Source organism: Lampris incognitus, chromosome 13 (genome assembly GCF_029633865.1).
Source record: "Lampris incognitus isolate fLamInc1 chromosome 13, fLamInc1.hap2, whole genome shotgun sequence".
In the NCBI taxonomy this organism is placed as follows: Eukaryota; Metazoa; Chordata; class Actinopteri; order Lampriformes; family Lampridae; genus Lampris; species Lampris incognitus.
Genome location: NC_079223.1, coordinates 16,306,275 through 16,326,687, shown reverse-complemented (window position 1 = coordinate 16,326,687; position 20,413 = coordinate 16,306,275). Strand labels below are relative to the sequence as shown.

The 20,413-nt window shown below is 43.7% G+C and overlaps 1 protein-coding gene across 1 annotated transcript in view; it reads left to right on the top strand.

Annotated features, from left to right (window-relative positions):
• The first annotated feature begins 14,352 nt into the window (after nt 1-14,352).
• The window catches only part of ppm1ba (protein phosphatase, Mg2+/Mn2+ dependent, 1Ba), a 37,298-nt gene continuing 31,237 nt past the window's right edge, over nt 14,353-20,413 (top strand). The window contains exon 1 of the mRNA XM_056291339.1: nt 14,353-14,680. The gene's annotated coding sequence lies outside the window, so the exon portion shown is untranslated. The remainder of the gene's footprint in view (nt 14,681-20,413) is intronic.

Genomic DNA, 20,413 nt, shown 5'->3' with positions numbered 1-20,413 from the left:
AGTTTTACCGTCACACGGAGGTCGTCGCAACAGCCTCGGTACTGTTCCTACGGCTACAAAGCTTGGCGTTTCCAATGCACCACCGGAAACGGACCCTCTGTGTTGGAGAGTTCATGAAGCGCAGGGGTTCGTGCCTGTAGAATTTCCGATCCGGCCCAAAACTTAAATCTTTACTTCGCAAAAAAAAAAAAAAAAAAACCCTTAACGTGGTTCCGGTGTAGAGGATGACGAAAGTGAAATGAAGCCCAAGATATTCGCAGATCTGTCGAAAAAGGTGGCGCTTTTATTTATTGACGGGCAGGATCTTTTGGATCTATTACAGTAACCAACAGGTATGGGTTATTTCATGAAACCCCGGGGGAATATCTGTATTCCATGTTAAAAAGGGTGAAATTAAAACTTTGGCTTCTCGTCTCGACCTGCCCGAACATCCCCACGTCTTTATCTTTGAATGTGTCTTTCTCTCTCTCTCTTGTCTGTCTCGTCGGTCCCCATCGGTTGCGTTTGGCAGCAATGCCACTGTTGATCACTAGGTGGCGCCGTGACATTACCGTTGGTCCACGTCCCACTCTTAAATTGGGGCTCCTGTTCACCCATTTATTCATAGTACGGCCAACCTTCCCGCGGTATGCTGCTTAACAGCAGAAGCACCACACAGGGAGATAGTTCTGGTCCTCGTCTGGACCATAGCAAACAACCACACAGGGATATAGTTCATAACGTTGGTTCAGATAGTTCCGGTCCTCGTCTGGACCGTAGCAAACGACCACACAGGGATATAGTTCATAACGTTGGTTCAGATAGTTCTGGTCCTCGTCTGGACCATAGCAAACGGCCACATAGGGATATAGTTCATAACGTTGGTTCAGACAGTTCTGGTCCTCGTCTGGACCATAGCAAACGGCCACATAGGGATATAGTTCATAACGTTGGTTCAGATAGTTCCGGTCCTCGTCTGGACCATAGCAAACAACCACACAGGGATATAGTTCATAACGTTGGTTCAGATAGTTCCGGTCCTCGTCTGGACCGTAGCAAACGACCACACAGGGATATAGTTCATAACGTTGGTTCAGATAGTTCTGGTCCTCGTCTGGACCATAGCAAACGGCCACATAGGGATATAGTTCATAACGTTGGTTCAGACAGTTCTGGTCCTCGTCTGGACCATAGCAAACGGCCACATAGGGATATAGTTCATAACGTTGGTTCAGATAGTTCTGGTCCTCGTCTGGACCATAGCAAACGGCCACATAGGGATATAGTTCATAACGTTGGTTCAGACAGTTCTGGTCCTCGTCTGGACCATAGCAAACGGCCACATAGGGATATAGTTCATAACGTTGGTTCAGATAGTTCTGGTCCTCGTCTGGACCATAGCAAACAACCACACAGGGATACAGTTCATAACGTTGGTTCAGACAGTTCTGGTCCTCGTCTGGACTGTAGCAAACAACCACACAGGGATATAGTTCATAACGTTGGCTCAGATAGTTCTGGTCCTCGTCTGGACCGTAGCAAACGGCCACACAGGGATATACTAGTTCATAACGTTGGTTCAGACAGTTCTGGTCCTCGTCTGGACCATAGCAAACAACCACACAGGGAAACAGTTCATAACGTTGGTTCAGACAGTTCTGGTCCTCGTCTGGACCGTAGCAAACACAGAGGTGTTTTTCCATATATCCAGTTCACATCAAGCCACTTCACATGCTCCGTGTACTACCTGTCTACCGCTAAACACCTTGTGCGGTGACACCTCAAGGCACACAAATGGTTTTCTGTGACTGAGGAGCGAGACATTCTGAGAGAGACTTCCCTCCCTGTCTTCGCTAAAGGATGCCAGACCGGTCACTGTTAACAACTAACTGAGAAACCTTGAAAATAGACCAGAAATCTCATTACAACTCTCATTTGACATGATGGAGGTGACATCGAGGTAGACTGGGCCAACAGAAGAAATATGAATATGATTTTTTTTTTGTACATTCACTGCATATTTGACTTGTGGGAGACAAGAATAAAGGTAAACCGCAGCATATTTCTCTCATTTCCTTTTACAGAGCTCAGTTAAGCTGGTCGGATGTGTCACACGCTGATGACTAACAGCATATGGCAACAACACATGCCCTCCTGACACAAATACATAGGCCACACTCACACATGTTCCTTTGACACAAAGAGGTAGCTGTGTCCAAGCATATGTCTGTCACTGGCCATTACAGCCATGTGATCAGACTTGTGTGTGTGTGTGGGGGGGGGGGTGCGCGTGTGTGCGTACGGATGGGTGCGTGTGTTTGAGCATGCGCACTTGTGGAGGAGATATGTCAAAAATGACATGTGCATGCGGCTGATATGTGTCCATATGCCCATGCATGCTGTGCCCATGCGATCTGCTCTGCGTGCGTGAGTGTATGACTTTGTGTGTGAGTGTGTATTGTCCACATAGTTGGGCCTGCATGTGTGTGACTGTATTGTGTGCATAGGAATGTGTGCCGCGGTGCATGCATGCTTATGTTTGTGCACGTGTGTGTGCATGAGTGTATATGTATGTCTATGTTTGATGTCTGAGCACGTTTGTGAGTGTGTTTGTGCACTGTTTTGTGTGTGTGTGTGTGTGTGTGTGTGTGTGTGTGTGTGTGTGTGTGTGTGTGTGTGTGTGTGTGTGTGTGTGTGTGTGTGATAGTAATCCACATTGGGCAGCTGTGCTCATTCGTATTCAGCCCCAAGGCACTTCTTGGCCATCTCACTGATTAGAGATCAGAGAGAGAGAGCGAGAGAGGGGGGGGGGTTCCAGAATGATCGGGGTATGGTAGGAAGAGAGACACAGAGCGAGACAAAGAGGTTCTCTCTCATTTTAGTAAACAGCTGTTTAATGAGTCTAATCCCATTAAGCAAGGGGAGCAGCTTCCCCTTCATCCAAGACGCATTTATATGTACGTGTAAGGGTGTAGTCACAGCGTACACGCTCACACGAAAACACTCGCGTTGCTTCTCTTTGTTATTCACCTGGCCCACACACACACACACACACACACACACACACACACGCACACACACACGCACGCACGCACGCACACACACACACACACACACACCGCATCGGGGCCAGGAAATGAAATTGATTTGCCCTTATAACCATCAACGATAAAGCTCTTAATGTAGCATCACGAGCTGTTAAGGAGGCAGGAGAGCAGCCTTATGGAAATGACATGTAAATCAAAATGAGCGCTGTGTTTTTAGGGACGCGATTATACAATTATTGTTTTGACCCAGCTCCTCGGCTGACAAAAGAAACCTGCTCAGTCTGAGGAGCAGGAAATCAGCTTTTCAAGTGCTCTTGTGTTTGAAGAGCGGAGGGGGCAAGGGAAGACGTGATTGCTGCACGCCGCAGAGGGGATCTGAAATGAGGTGGTTTGATGCAAACAGAGAATAAATGGCCAAGGCCGAGGCCAGTTGTTTGTTTTTTTCTCCACAAAGCTATGTCCTCTAACCACGAAACAGGTGTGTGTGTGTGTGTGTGTGTGTGTGTGTGTGTGTGTGTGTGTGTGTGTGTGTGTGTGTGTGTGTGTGTGTGTGTGTGTGTGTGTGTGATTGGGTAGGCAGCCCCTCGGTATCAACAAATGCAAAGTGGCAAATTGTTAATGAAAGGTGGAGTAAACTTGTTTTTTGGTTTTTTTTTTGCCAAAGGCCAACAACAGCACAACACAAAATCCCGCACACTGTCCCCCGTACTTACAGTCAGAGATATTTAATAACTAATGACAACGTTTCAATACACAGACCTTCATCGGGTTATTTTTGTAGGCCAAAATTTAAGGTATTCAATGCGACAGGGAAAAAAAGTCAAAAAATACACAGAAGAAAAGACAAATTTAATCAGTTCAAGTTCAACTTTATTGTCCTATGTATTTAGAATACGAGGAAATAGTTGCGCCCTGGCTCTCGCTGCCTTAACACAAGGGACACAAGGACAAAGAACACAAGGACGCACCACTCCCCCCCCCACCCCACCCCCCAAAAACTATGAGGGCGTCCGGGTGGCGTAGCGGTCTATTCCGTTGCCTACCAACACAGGGATCGGTGGTTCGAATCCCCGTGTTAACTTGGTCGGGTTTCTCTACAGACACAATTGGCCGTGTCTGCGGGAGGGAAGCCGGAGGTGGGTGTGTCCTGGTCGCTGAACTAGCGCCTCCTCTGGTCGGCCGGGGCGCCTGTTCAGGGGGGAGGGGGAATAGCGTGATCGTGCTACGTCCCCCTGGTGAAACTCGTCACTGTCACGTGACAAGAAGCGGCTGGCGACTCCACATGTATCGGAGGAGGCATGTGGTAGTCTGCAGCCCTCCCTGGATGGGATGGGATGGGGGGCAGCGACCGGGACAGCTCAGAAGAGTGGGGTGATTGGCCGGGTACAATTGGTGAGAAAAAAAGGGGGGGGGGTAAAAAAAAGTACACAGTGAACTCATAAATTATATACACGATAACACAACAATTTAAGGTGCATATTGTAACGTGCATGGATAAGTAGACACGTTGGCCTTTGGGTAACGGATCTGACCCTTTAGTCGAGCGGTTTGCAATATGGGTTCGCGTCCCGGCTGCGGCAGTTCCTGTGGTTGTTCCTGAAGTCGCTACAATATGAATGCGTCAGCTGTTCAGCGACCTGACTGCCTGTGGAAACCATTACTGAGATGGGTGGTATTTGATTTGATGCTTCGGTAAAAACATTTTTAGATGGAAGGAGCGAGAACAGAACCCGAGTGGGCTGATGTCCTTAATGATGTTTTGGGCTTTCCTTTTGCAGTGAGTGGTGTAAATATTAGGAAGTTGTGGTGGTTCCATGTCAATAATTCTTGGCTGCTGTCTTTACAGTCCTTTGCAGCAGTCTGCAGTCCTGAGCAGTCAGGTTGCTAAACCACACGGTGACACAGCCTGTCAAGACGCTCTCCATGGAACTGCCGTAAAAGTTCATAAGAGTTTTGGTGCTCATAACGAAACTCTTGGGACACCTCAGAAAATACAGTCTCTGCTGTGCCTTCTTGAGGATGCAATTGGTCTTGAGAGACCATGTGAGGGTGTCTGTGATGTGTAAACCAAGAAATCTAAAACTGTCCACAGTTTCAACAGCTGACCCATTGATAGAAATAGGAACGTGATATCCTCTGATCTTTCTACAGTCAACAATGATTTATTTTGTCTTTTTGATATTTAGAGAGAGGTTGTTATCATGGCACCATATGGTTAAATCTTCCACTTCCCTCCTATAGGCCCTCTCATCACTGTCAATTATAGTCCAATCACTGTGGTGTCATCTGCGAATTTAATGATGCTGTTATTGTCATATTTGGCAACACAGTCATGTGTAAACAGACAGTACAATAGGGGACTGAGACAGCAGCCCTGAGGTGCACTGGTCCTAAGAACTAATTTGGATGAATATATTTTATCTATTCTCACAGTCTGGCCTGCCTGTCAGGAAATCAAATAGCCAATCACAGATAAGAGTTGCCCAGACCAAGACCTCTGAGTTTCAACACCAGTTTGGATGGTGCAACTGTAATCAATAAACAACATTCTGACATAGGTATTTAACTTTTCAAGGTGTACTAGAGTAGTATGCAGAGCAAGTGGAAAGTGGCATCACCTAGGCGCGATGTACGCCTCTGTTGGATCTGCTCCTGTTTGGCTTTCAAAGCGTTGATGGTAAAATTAATTTGTCTCACCTGTTCGTTCAACAGCTGGGTTTGTGGCTTCTGGAGGATCTGGTTAGCTCAGTGACCTTTGACAGAAGATTTAATTTGTAGGCTCTTTGATGTAATCCCGCTCTGTTTGCACCTGAGGCTGAATCTCAGGTGGTTCCTGAAGTCTGCCATTTTACGTGCCGTTCGATCATACTCATGTACAAGTCCTCTCTCGGCACCCTGTCATATGCTTTCTCTAAATCCACAGAGACACAACAGAACTCTTTCTGACCTTCTCTGTACTTCTCCATCAACATTCTCAAAGCAAACATCACATCTGTGGTGCTCTTTCATGGCATGAAACCATACTGCTGCTCACTAGTCATCACCTCTCCTCTTAAACTAGCTTCCACTACTCTTTCCCATATCTTCATGCTGTGGCTGATCAACTTTATACCTCTGTAGTTGCTACAGTTCAACATATCACCCTTATTCTTGAAACTCAGTACCAGTATACTTCTACTTTATTCCTCAGGCATCCTCTCACTTTCCAAGATTTTGTTAAACAATCTAGTCAAAAACTCCACTGCCATCTCTACTAAACACCTCCATGCCTCCACAGGTATGTCATCTGGACCAACCGACTTTCCACTCTTCATCCTCTTCATAGCTGCCCTCACTTCCTCCCTGCTAATCCATTGACCTTCCTGATTTATTATTCCCACATCATCCAACCTTCTTCCTCTCTCTCTCTCTCTCTCTCTCTCTCTCTCTCTCTCTCTCTCTCTCTCTCTCTCTCTCTCTCTCTCTCTCTCTCTCTCTCTCTCTCTCTCTCTCTCTCTCTCTCTCTCTCTCTCTCTCTCTCTCTCTCTAATTTTCTTCATTCATCAGCCCCTCAACGTATTCCTTCCACCTTCTCAACACACTCTCCTCGCTTGTCAGCACATTTCCATCTCCATCTTTCATCACCCTAACCGGCTGAACATCCTTCCCAGCTCTGGCCCTCTGTCTAGCCAATCAGTACAAATCCTTTTGTCCTTCCTTAGTGTCTAACCTCTCTTACAACCTGTCATATGCCTTTTCCTTTGCCTTCACCACCTCTCTATTTGCCTTACGCCACATCTTCTTGTACTCCTGTCTATTTTCTTCATTTCTCTAATTATCCCACTTCTTCATCTCCAACCTCTTACTCCGTATACTTTCCTGTACTTCCTCATTCCACCACCAAATCTAATTGTTTTCCTTCCTCTGTCCAGATGACACAACAAGTACCTACCTTCCTAGCTGTCTCCCTCACTATTTCTGTAGTAGTTGCTCAGCCATTCAGCAACTCTTCACTCCCACCCAGTACCTGTCTGTCCCAGTGCCTGTCTGTGCTTGGCTCTGCCTTCACTCTCTTCCTCTTTTTGATCTCCAAACAGACCACCATCCAATGCTGCCTCGCCATGTTCTCCCGTCACCACCTGGCAGTCTCCAATCTCTTTCCGATTGCACCTCCTGCTTAAGATATAGTCCACCTGTGTGCACCTTCCTCCAATCTTATACGTCGCTCTGTGTTCCTCCCTCTTCTTGAAATATGTATTCACCACAGCCATTTCCATCCTTTTCCCAAAATCCACCACCATATGTCCTTCCACATTTCTCTCCTTGACACCATACCTACCCATCACCTCCTCATCACCTCTGTTCCCATCACCAACATGCCCACTGAAGTCCGTTTCTGTTCCAATCACCTCTCTCTCCTCCTTGGATACACTCTCCCCCACTTCATTCAACTCACTCCAGAATTCTTCTTTCTCTTCCATCTCACTACCAACTTGCGGGGCAAATGCGCTGATAACATCCAGCTTCATACTCATCACGCTGTCCAACACTCTCTTCACCTCCAGCACACTCTTGACATACTCTTCCTTCCGGATTACCCCATCCCATTTCTCCTCCCATCCACACCATGGTAGAAGAGTTTGAACCCACCTCCGATGCTCCTGGCCTTACTCCTCTTCCACCTGGTCTCTTGCACACACAGTATACTTACCTTTCTTCTTTCCATCATATCAGCCAGCTCTCTCCCTTTACCAGTCATAGTGCCAACATTCAATGTTCGAACTCTCCCCTCCACACTCCTACTCCTACTCTCCCGCTACCTCTGGACATGCCTTCCCCCTCTCCTTCTCCTTCGCCCAACTGTAGCATAGTTTCCATTGGCATCCTGCTGGCCAACAGTACAACTGGTGGTCATTGTTGGTAACCTGGGCCTTGATCGATCTGGTTTGGAAATCTGATTTATGATCCGATCCGGATATCTGATTTGGCAACGATTTCACACCAGATGCCTTTACTGACGCAAACCTCCCCATTTATCCGACCTTCGGACCGGCACTAAGAATGCACTGGCTTGTGCATCCCCAGTGGCTGGGTTTATGTTATGTTAAACTTTCTTTTTAAAAAAGCTTATGTTGAGCTTTTTTAAAAACTCAATATATTGAGCCATGCCATGTACTGTGGGCTATCCTAATAGTGAACTGATCACCTGTCCCTTACCCACAAATCTACTTGCAAGCAAAATATAAAGTTATGTCAATAGTGCAGCTAATTTAAGCAAATAACCCATCTGGAAGTCTCAGCTATTTTACAGTGTTTGAAGTTATGTATGTTCTCGTACAACTCTCTGAGCAGAGCATGGTGCTAATATTACTAAGGTAAGGGGTTTTGTTTTCATCAGGAAAAAAACCTAAAGACACCAAATGGTATCTGTAACAATACTGTACTGCACAAACTTTATATTTTTTTTGTCATCAAATAAAAGGTCACTCAAGGGCTGGAAACTCTTACCTAATAGTGTGTTGATACTTACAGAATGCACAGAAATGTTGAGCTAAACCATACAATAGTTAAGTCAAGTCAATTTTATTTACATAGCCCAGTATCACAAATAGCATTTGCCTCAAGGGGCTTCCCAGCAACAGAACATCCTGTCATTAGACCCTCTCATTGGATAAGGAGCAACTCCCTAAAAAAAGAAAAAAAACCTTTAACAGGGGGCAAATAATGGGTAGAAACCTCAGGGAGAACAACAGAGGAGGGATCTCTCTCCCAAGATGGACAGTCATGCAGAATAAAACACAATTTACAGAATACAACACTGAAAGAGGATAACAGAATTATAATGGAATTATAAGAAATATGAAGAATATGATGAGGAGGCTGCCAAGCAGTGTCCAGGTGGCGACCACCATCACCATGTAGACCTGGTAGGAGGACAGACTACACATGCACAGAGGGGAGACTCACATCACACCATTCACATACACGGGAGAAGAGACGAGAAAAGACATCATTTAGAGAGAGAGAGAGAAAGACATGTGAGAGACAACAGCTGCAATAATCTATACTCTATAATCTTGTTGGCAGAACATGCTTGGTAAATTCATTGAGATAGAAACTGACCTTCCATGCTGGTCGTGAGGTACTCAATTTAAAGGCAACTAATTGTAGGTTAAGGCAAAAACATGAATTTTAAGTTTGGATTTAAAGGACTCAATAGACTCTGATTGTCTGATGGCAGCAGGCAGGTTATTCCATAAGAACAGGACCCGATAGGAAAAGGCCCTGCTGCCTGCTGACTACATTTTAACTTTGGGTACACACAGGGGCCCTGCATTTTGAGAGTGGAGAGCTCAAGATGGAATATATACGATTTAAGAAGGTCAGAAAGGTAAGGTGGGGCAAGCCCATTTAGGATTTTATAAGTCAGCAGAAGCACCTTGAAGTCTGATCTAACATGGATAAGAAGCCAATGAAGGGAGGCAAGAACTGGTGTAATATGGTCAAATTCAGTAGCGTACTATCACTCAGGGCCTTCAGTAATGAACTGCCCCCCCCCCCAGACACACACACACAAATTTCTCACATGGTGCCAATACAGCCAACATAGCCACATAAAAAAACAACAACACTATCACGCGCTGTATGTACTACTGCATCAACACAAACAAAACAGCTGATCTTCAACAACCACAATGCACATACACCACTGTGCACTACAGCAGCTATTGCAGCATCACCATCAGATCTTCCTTCATCACTCAGCAACCAGACTGCACATGCACACCACATGGCACAAAAACAAAAACAACAAAGAAGTTTCTGCAGTTTACACCAGTCACTCGCGCAACTTCAACAAATTCTAAAGTATAGCCACAATATCATCAGTGCACTGCCTTCAGCTCAATAAGAAAAATGTTCACATCAACCTGGAGTTGAAGTACCCCCTCGACTGAGAGACTCGGGGCAGCCTTCTCTCGCAAATATCATCCAGTAATTTAGTCCGTTTGGGAGAACGTGTAAAAAATGCAGACAATCCTCCCAGATTTGCAAAAAGCACGAAGTGGATCGGCAACAAGATCATCAGTAGCCGTGAATGCGATGGCCATTGAGTTTAGTTTGCTCACAACCCGCCATAGGCTCAACCTCAAAGTTGATGACAACAATGGGGCCAGAACTAATACATCACAGGACTCTTGGGGAGTTCTGTCACTTCACATCAAAATTTGACTGGCTGATGATATGGTCAATCAAAGCTGTAATCAGTTTGCAGCTTTGGGTTACATTGAAAGGCGAGCATTACCACGTTTGCTGGTCCAAGGAGCTGTGATGCATTTAGATGACATACGAAATCCCCATAAGAAAACAAGTAATGAATTCAGACACATTCCAGGCTCACTTCAATTGAACTATGAAAAAAAATTATGATTTTGACTTTGACAGGGCCAGTAGAGAAGGCCCCAATGGCCCTGACAGCCCACCACTGGTCAAATTTTCTTGTTTTATTTGGGATTGGAGCTCTAAAGTCTTTTAGTGCTAGCATGTGGCAGACCTGAAAACAGAACATTACAGTAATCAAGCCTGGATGAAACAAATGCATGTATTAGAGTCTCTGTCAGCCACGGACAAGAAAGACCGAATTTTAGTTATGTTACATATTGAAAAATGGCAGTCTTCGTGATTTCTTTAATGTGTTATCAAAGGAAAGGTTGGGCTCAAACATAAGAACAAGATTTTTGGCTTCCACACTTTGTGAAATCACAGAGTTGTTGAGCATTACTGTTACTTGATCACATTGGTGTCTATGTCTAGCAGAGCCAAAGACCAGCATCTCAGTTTTATCCAAATTTAAAAGCAGGAAATTTAGTGACATAAATTTTTTCGCAAGCAGGCCAGTGGATAGCAATGGAAATTTATTCCATGATTATGTATGGGCGGCGTGGTGGAACAGTGGTTAGCACGGTCGCCTCACCACAAGAAGGTCTTGGGTTTGAGCCCTGGGGTAGTTCAGCCTTGGGGGGAGGGGGGGGCGCAAACCGGGTCGTCCTCTGTGTGGAGTTTGCATGTTCTCCCCGTGTCTGCGTAAGTTTCGTCCAGGTGCTCCGGTTTCCTTCCACAGTCCAAAGACATGTAGGTCAGGTGGTGAATCAGGCGTACTAAATTGTCCCTAGATGTGAATGTCGGCCCTGTGATGGCCTGGTATCCTGTCCAGGGTGTCTTCCTGTCTGCTGCCCAATGACTGCTGGAATAGGCTCCAGCATCCCTGCAACCCTGGGAGTAGGCTAAGCGGTTTGGATAATGGATGGATGGATGGACTATGTGTACTTAATTTGGCCAAGAAGCGAATTATAAAGAGAGAAAAGAAGAGGTCCAAGAACAGAGCCCTGATGTATGTTATATTTAACAACAGAGAATTTCACTTTAATATTATTATAGCTGTGTTTTTTCGGATAAATGGGACTTAAGCCAAGAGAAAGCTAGGCCAGAGACACCAAAATTACAATATATTCTGTCTAATAGTATACAGTGATCACTGGTGCCAAAGGCTGCACTGAGGTCCAATAATAGAGGTGTAGAGGTGGTATCAGAATCCATAGTAAGCAGAAGATCACTTACTACCCTGGTTGGAGCAGTTTCAGTGGAGTGACAGGCTCTGAAAGCTGATTGAAAAGGTTTATATAGATCAACAGTTGAGTCAAAAGTTGTTGTTCTTTGGGGGGAGGGGATTTTTCCCCTCCTTTTTCTCACTAATTGTACGCGGCCGATTACCTCACTCTTCCCAGCCATCCCAGTCGCTGCAGACTACCACATGCCTCCCCCGATACATGTGGCGTTGCCAGCCACTTCTTTTCACTTAACAGTGAGGAGTTTCGCCAGGGGGATGTAGCGCATGGGGATGTCACGCTATTCCCCCCAGTTCCCCCTCCCCCAAACAGGCACCCCAACCAACCAGAGGAGATGCTAGTGCAGCAACCAGGACACATACCCACATCCAGCTTCCCACCTGCAGACATGGCCAACTGTGTCTATAGGGACGCCTGACCAAGCTGGAGGAAACACGGGGATTCAAACAACCGATCCCCATGTTGGTAGTCAATGGAATAGACCACTATGCTACGTGGATGCCTGGGTCAAAAGTTGTTGATACACAACTCTCTCCTGTACTTTAGAAAAGAATGGAAGATTAGAGACTGGTTGATAGTTATTAACAGACCCTGGTTCGAGGTGCGGTTTCTCAAGTAGAGGTTTGACCACAGCTGTCTTAAAACTGCTGGGAACAATGCCAGTAGTAAATGATAAATTAATGTCTAGCATTGTAGGTCCCAGAGAAGGCCAGAGGTCTTTAGAAAGTTTTGCTGGTAAAGGTATTTAGTTTAGAAGCTGACACGAGCTTAGTCAAAGTATCAAGAGAGATAGTCTCAAAAGGTGTAATAATAGGGACTAGCTGTGACTCATTTTATAAATATGAATTTGGTGAGATAAGAACTGCAAGAGTAGCTGGAGTTGAAGAACTAACTTTGTTTCTGATCTTATTAACCTTATTGCAGAAAAACTCATGGGCCATGAATGGTGAGCAGCTAATAGAGAGCTGCTTTTTAGTAAATTTAGCTACAGTGTCAGAGAAATCTAATCTTTTTTAGTTTAACTTTTGTCTTGAAAACAAACCACTTGACATGAAATGACAAAGCTACCTTGCTGACTTCACTTAAATGCACAACAAATGCATTTAAAACTATTGTCTGTAGAATTGTTTTGGAAACTGTAGCCGGAAAAGTCACTAGGATGGGATCAAATACTGATGGGTAATAGCAATGGTACTACTCTAGTAGTGGCTGGCTGGTTGCTGATGGTTAGAAAGTAAAATTCTGATTTGATATTGGTTGCCTCTGGAGGCAGGTGGAAATCTAATGATTATGCGTTTATGATGCAATACTATACCCACTGGACAGATAGTGATCATAATCAAAACTACATTTTACCACTTGAAAACATTGCAATGGTCAAGTCATTTCTCTCCCCTGCTGACAAAAAACCCAAAACAAAACAAAAGAAAAAAAAACTGATGCATGAATTTGTTAAACTCACATATGCCCATGAGAGGCTACCAAAGTAACTTCCTGGTAGTTCCCCAGCTATGCAGCCTCCCCTCTCTTAACCATTTTTAAAAACAGGATTAAGACTTATGATGAGGCTGCTTTACCTTCTATGGGCTTTTTTTCCCTAAAATCTATTTACATTTTTACATCCATCTTTTCCTCCTGTACTTCACTTTGTATACACACATATTAGCCTCCCACCCCAATCCAACCATTGTTCATCAGCAATCACAAATACAAACAGGTTCATCATATCCATCTTAAGCCAGTATCCCCCCCACCCCAGCCCTGCTTTCTTCAACTTCACATGCACACACCCACATGCATACAAACATACTTGGCCCTTACCCTAACCATAGTTCATATTCAGCCTCTACACACACACAAACACACACACACACACACACACACACACACACACACACACACACACACACACACACACACACACACACACACACACACACACACACACACACACACACAAACAAAACAAACAATTACATGCCCATCCTATGAATAGAGAATGCTTGTCTTTTTTATTTTTTTGCAGTCTTCAGCGGGCTGGCTGAAAGCTTGTTTATTATTCTCTACAAAACCTTGGACCTACACTCCCATAAATTTAACCACGGCAACTCCATCAAAACTTTAAAATGTCTAGTCACTTTAAGAGATGCACGGACGTACTCAACTTTTTAAAATTCCGCACACTTTTTGAAATAGTCAACATTTTATTTTTATTTTTTATTTTTTGCAATGGAAATGAATGTTGGTGGGAATCGCTGCATCATCGACTGAATACTGTTCACAAGTGGTTAGCCGTTTTTAAAATTCAATGTCTGTTCCTTGTAGAGCAAAATTGTCAAATGAACTTCAGGAGAGGCGTTTAACTTTTTTTTAAATCAATGTTTCTTGACTGGTGGAAAGGTAAATGGGCAATTTCAGCAGTTTGTGTGTGTGTGTGTCTGTAAATGAATGATCGATTTAATAAAGGTATCTTTTTGGCATTTTATGATTATTGTTGCCATACAAGTCGATTCACTTTCGAGGAATTACCGTTTTAATTGTTTACAATAGTTGGAGGGTAGGTCTGAATGGCTTGTGCTTTGTCCAATCATATTCTCTATTTGAATGGCACTGCGACCAATAACTGACAAGAGCGAGGTGAATGGCCCTCCCTCAACATGAACCCTGAGAAAGAACGTCATCTGCCTCATACATTTAGCTTTAGCCGAAAGTAGCTTGGTGTCCAAAGCACAGATATCTGCTCCTGTGACGAGTATTTTATTTTTTAAGTAGAGGCCCACGCCAATGTTATTCGTCTGGCACTTTCTCGGTTACAGTGCCAGACATGTATATAAAGGCCTTATTGCGATGTAGGGACATGCTGAAAGGAGAATGATCGTGTAAAATGCTAGGTAGCACCATCGATGCTAGCTGACGACCTCGGTGCGACAAACGACAGTTGCTAACACAAGCTAGCCGGCTAAACCTTTTAAAACAGCCTTTGGTAATTTGCCACACCTGCCACCGAAGCCTTGAGAAGGACTTGTAACATCTATTTCCACCCCTAGAGAAGTAAGTAGCGTTTGCTGCTCACAGCAGGTAAGGTTGATTAACGTTTCCAATAAACGGACTATGCTAACGGTTGTTAGCCAGCAGCTAACATGAAGCTATACAGCACTTTGACAACTGTGAACTCAACGTTAGCTGGCAAGCTGGTCAAGCAACATGGATGGCAAAGTGGCCTCATTTCTAGCCAGGGACAATCACCTTTGGACTAGCGATAGCGCGGATCAGCACAGCACAGCATGTGTGTTCTTACATGTTCTGTTAGGATTAATAATGTTGCTGTGTCGACCGTTATTGTGCCAGCCTCACTCTTTCAGAAGCCTGGCTGTTATGGTAATGCGCGCCACTAGCCGGTTAGTATTTTATCACTGGTGTCATAACTATTCTTATATCTGATGAAAAGACCAAGTGGGCACCATAACAAATTTAATCGGTATGCCTCACAACTTTTTTTTATGTTGCATTTTGTAGACCTATTTTCAGTTCCTGAACAGGCTTTGAGAAAACAGGTATGAAATATTTTTTTTCCTTTTTTTTTTTTTTACCAGCTAGTGAGATTCTTTGTCACCGGTTGTGGAGATCAGCATATTCAGATGTGACATAATGAGGGTAAGAGAGCTGTGGATGAATTCGAGTCAGTCGTTTAACATGATTGTAAGTCGCAACAGGTGCAGCTCGCATGAGGAGTTATGACCGCATAATGTTAACTGCTCGAATGTAACACATATTCCTTTGGAGAGCAAGAGGACAATACTTTTATTCTAAGAACGGAATTGACCTGTGTGACACAAGGTTGGGCATTTTACATTGCCTGCTACTTTCATTGAGTAATTATTCAAGCAGTTTTTTTTTGCCCTCAGTATGACAGTGCAGATGAGTTTCTCTAAAGCCATTCAGTTAATTTACTTTTAAGTCCCATGCTAGGGCCTGTGAAACTCGCGTAAGAGTACACACGTTTTATAGTTATTGTGGGACGTTTTATCAGGCTAGTGGATTGTCTGTGTGAGTATGTGTGGTCCAGAAAGTGCATGTCACTTTCTAGATCATACATACACACGCATTGATGCTGGAACCTTAATGCTAAATCCGCCCTTCGTCATTCTACTTGTCTGTTGGCTTGTCTCAAGGTTTTTTTTTCTGCCCAGTTTGAGCCCATCCATAGATATAACCAAAACGCACATATACCAACAGTCTTAAATATATGCACACACATTGTTATGCACATTGTTGTGTCATTATGCAAACTCAGGGTAACCCATGGATAAATGTTAAGTGGCCAGAGGGCAAGAGAAAAGAATTTACATAGACTTGAGTGAGGAGGGCAGTCAAAGAGGTGGTTACCGTTGTTCACATGCACATTGAAATATATCAGAAAAAACAAAACTAAACAACGCTCTAGCCATGTGTTCTGTTTAAGAGTTAATACGTATAAAGGCAGCACCTGATTTAGGAGAGGGACCATGTTTAAGAGTACTTCTGTGCCCTGGTTTGAAATTTTCTGCATCGACAGTACTATTTTTAAAGATGCAAAAAATGTTTTAATATACCGTAATTCATAATAGTTGATGTATTCAACATTATTTCAATAGCTAATGTAAGCAGGAACTCTGGTACCGTAATAAAGGACTGTGATACTGTGGAGTGAGTAAATATATTGGTCTTGTGCAAAAGGGGTGATGACAACAGTAATGTCAGTTGTAAAAATGTGCAATGTATTATACAGATGTTTTAGACTTTGTGTCTATGTTTTGTGTAGTGTTTCCAATAGAGCTGCTGTGACCCAAATTTCAGGGGAATTTGACAAAGTTGTATGATATCATAACTGGAATATGCCAATAATAACCATGATCCTGCAACAAAACACTTAAAGCTGTTTTCTTCCAGTCAGTTATGGCTTTCGAGAGTACTGCACCTATAGAAATAAAATTACGCCCTTAGTTAACATGCACTGGGCTATTTATTTTTGGGATTTGGATGTTTCAACACCTCATCTAGGTTATCTAGGTCCTAACACTGAATCTAAGTCTGTAGACTCCCTATACCAGGGATGGGCAACATGATCCAGAAAGGGCCAGTGTGGGTGCAGGTCTTTGTTCCAACCAAGCAGTTACACACCTGATTCTATTAGTCAACCAATAGTCTTGTTTCAAGCAAGCAGTTACACACTTGATTCTATTAGTCAACCAATAGTCTTGTTCCAACCAAGCAGTTAAACACCTGATTCTATTAGTCAACCAATAGTCTTTGCGAAGGACCTTGATTTGTAGACTCAGGTTTGTAATTACTTGGTTGGAACAAAGACCTGCACCCAAACCAGCCCTTTCTGGATCATGTTGCCCATCCCTGCCCTATACTAACCAGTAGCAGCCAAGACTCAGCGGCGACACAGAGCCATCTTTAACCGATTTTTGTCTGTATGTGCACACGCTCATGAGTTTGTATGTCCCTTAAATTTAGCATTTGTTATTTATCTAGTTGCATGTCTTGAGTTTTCTTTCTTCTTTTTAACTCACAATGCCATGCAATAGCATTCCATTCATCTTGATTTCTCTCATCTCTGCAAAGGGAATCATGATGGGAGGCAAAATTTCTGTATGTCTCACACACACACACACACACACACACACACACACACACACACACACACACACACACACACACACACACACACATACACAGTTTATTCTAATAGTCTTCCTGTTGCCGAGAATCTGCTCTCAGTCCGATATTTCATGATATGTTTGCCTTCCTGCTCTTGAGTACTAGTCAGGTAGTCTCCAGTCGAGCCCTAGTAGCAGCCTCAGCAGATCTGACACCATTGGACAGATCACTTAAGCCTTATAGCTGTACAGATACTTGTTTCGGAAATTGGTACTGCAGTGCAACTGTATTTGGCTTTTATTACCTGTATAAGGAGTATGAGTCATCAGACAACAGGTCTAAGTTTTCCCTTTGCTTTTGTCCACTTCTTTACACTGCACCAAAGTGTGGCTAGACCCTGGAGATGCTTGTTGGTGGGTAAAGCCAATGCCCTTTTATAAGGCAACTTGTATTAACTTTTGAGCACAGTACAATGTTCCATTTCCTATTGGTTTGTTAGTACTCCAAATCTGGATGTGTCTAGCAGTTAAGTCAGTCAGTGGGGGGATGATATGCTGCTTTATTTTTTTTAAATGAGGATATAAGAGTAAAGCAAGTTAGATGATGGAAACATTGTCTTAAGGCTCATCTATGCGCGGAAATACTTCATTTCAAACAATGCGACCGTCATTTTTTTCCCCTCCTCAGTTGTACATAGCCAATTATTCCACTCACCCACATCCGGCTTCCCACCCGCAGACACGGCCAATTGTGTCTGCAGGGACGCCCGACCAAGCTGGAGGTAACACGGGGATTTGAACCAGAGATCCGGTGTTGGTACACAATGGAATAGACTGCTGCACTACCCGGGTGCCCATGTGACCATCATTGCCCACATACTTCTATGCGTAATTTATGTTAGCATGGATGTTAAGCAATACATCCACTAGAGGGCAGTTCAGAGTCAGAAGTTTCTGACAGCAACAAACAGTGGAGGAGGTCATTATAATGTACCTGTTAAGGGGCAAAAACTGAAGGCAGCGCTGTAGACAGGTTGGCTGTGAGGCCATTAAATTCATCACGAGTTTCGCCATTTTTTAAACGTCTTCATCGTGTCTCGCTTCTCTTGCTTGAACTATTGGCTACACTGCCCCCATGATTTCCGGTGGTACTGCTGCGTTTCATCCGTATCCATAAGCTTTCAGAAAACGTGCACAAATATGGACGAAAAGAACGCAGACTATGGACAGAAGGCGCCATCCGTATCCGTATACATTTTTTATTTTTTTATTTCCCCCCTTTTCCTCCCCAATTGTACCTGGCCAATAGGCTCAGTGCATTAATGTCGCGCTGCGGAGCTTCCGGGTGTGTCTGTTTGCATAAGAACTTCCGGTACAACCGGATGCTTACGTCCTACTGAATCGTTAGTTAGCTGCTAACTTATCCGTCCTAAATTTTAATTTCGTCGGAAAAATCAATGAATCAAACAGGGCAAAAAGGGGCGTTCGAGTATCAACGCCGTGAATTAGGCTCCACTGAGCACTGTTGTGTGCTACAGTGTGCGAATTTCGGTCAGCTAAATCATGCCTTCAAATACTGACTCTGTCTTTTCGTCATTGTTTGGGGATGTAGAGAATGAGAGAAGGAAAAATAAGATATGTGAGTGCTTCACAATTGTCAGTCATTCTTTTTTTCCAAGATTCTTATTTAGACTAGGATGAGTCCTCACAGCACAACTATTACACAACAAAATACAATTACAGTATTTCTCAGTTTCTTAAATCCAATTCCTGAAACTGTCAACATGCTCAAAACTGTTAAGTGCAATCCCTAGAACAGTTAAATTGTTTAGCACAACACTAAACTTCACCTGCAAAAGTCCCCAATACAGTCAAAATGATAAATTAATGTTTTAAACTTGAATAAATTTGTCAATAGAGTATAACAATATCACCACAGGGAAATGTGTCTTCATCATTACATAAACAAAGACAGGCAATATGCAAAGTATCAGCATCATTATGACAGGATCAACCCTGAATACATTTTCTTTTATATGACAAAGACCTGATAATCATCAAATTACTGTTATTAGTCTCTAGACTACTGTGTTTAGTGTTGCCATCAATAAAGATGGTTCTGAACACAAAAATTCTTCAGAAGGATATTACAGTATTCAAAACAGTGTTTATGAACTCCTGTAAGGTTAAAGGAAATACCGTAAAGATACTTTAAATTCGACTTTAGCCTCTCACTGGTAATCTGGTCTCTCCTCTGTTTGGCCACAACATTTCATCCACATCACATTGTAATTGTGTTGAAAATTTGTGATTTTGACTGTAGATGTAAGTTAGCAACATCAGCTGACTAATAAAAGCAAAGTAGCAAGGTAACATTAGTTGCAAGGCAGCCAGCTAATGTTAGTTAGCTAGCTAGCACTAGCATAGTTCTAATGATGCTGTTACTCATCCTTGTAGTTGTCAATGTAGCTCGAAATATACATCTTAAACCCCTTTTCTTTTTTACTCGTCTGAGCTACCGTACCGAGGAAACACTCAAAATGCGATGTACATCGTTGACTGTGATTTTAGGGAGGTCCTGCAAACAGCGAGTGTAAAACAGAGCTATCTCTTCTCTCAACAAACCAGACCGGAAGTTCTTGTGCAAGTACCTGTACGTCGGAAGTTGAGCAACGCCATCTTATGCACCCAGGCTATTACCCAGCTCTTCCGAACCGTCCTGGATGCTGTTCCAACCCGTCTGCCGAGCTGGGGAGGGCTGCAGACTACCACATGCCTTCTCCGATACATGTGGAGTCTGCAGCTGCTTCTTATTACCTGACAATGAGGAGTTTCGCCAAGGGGATGTAGCGCGTGGGAGGATCACGCTATTCCCCCCAGTTTGCCCTCCTCCCTGAACAAGTGCCCTGACCGACCAGAGGAGGCGCTAGTGCCATGACCAGGACTCATACCCACATCCGGCTTCCCACCTGCAGGCACGGCCAACTGTGTTTGTTGGGATGCCCGACCAAGCTGGAGGTAACACAGGGATTTGAAGCAGCAATCCCCGTGTTGGTATCCATATACATATTTAACATTGAGCATAAATGAGGTATTACGCTCTGAATTAATAGAACTAAGCTTTATCTTTTGCCTTTTT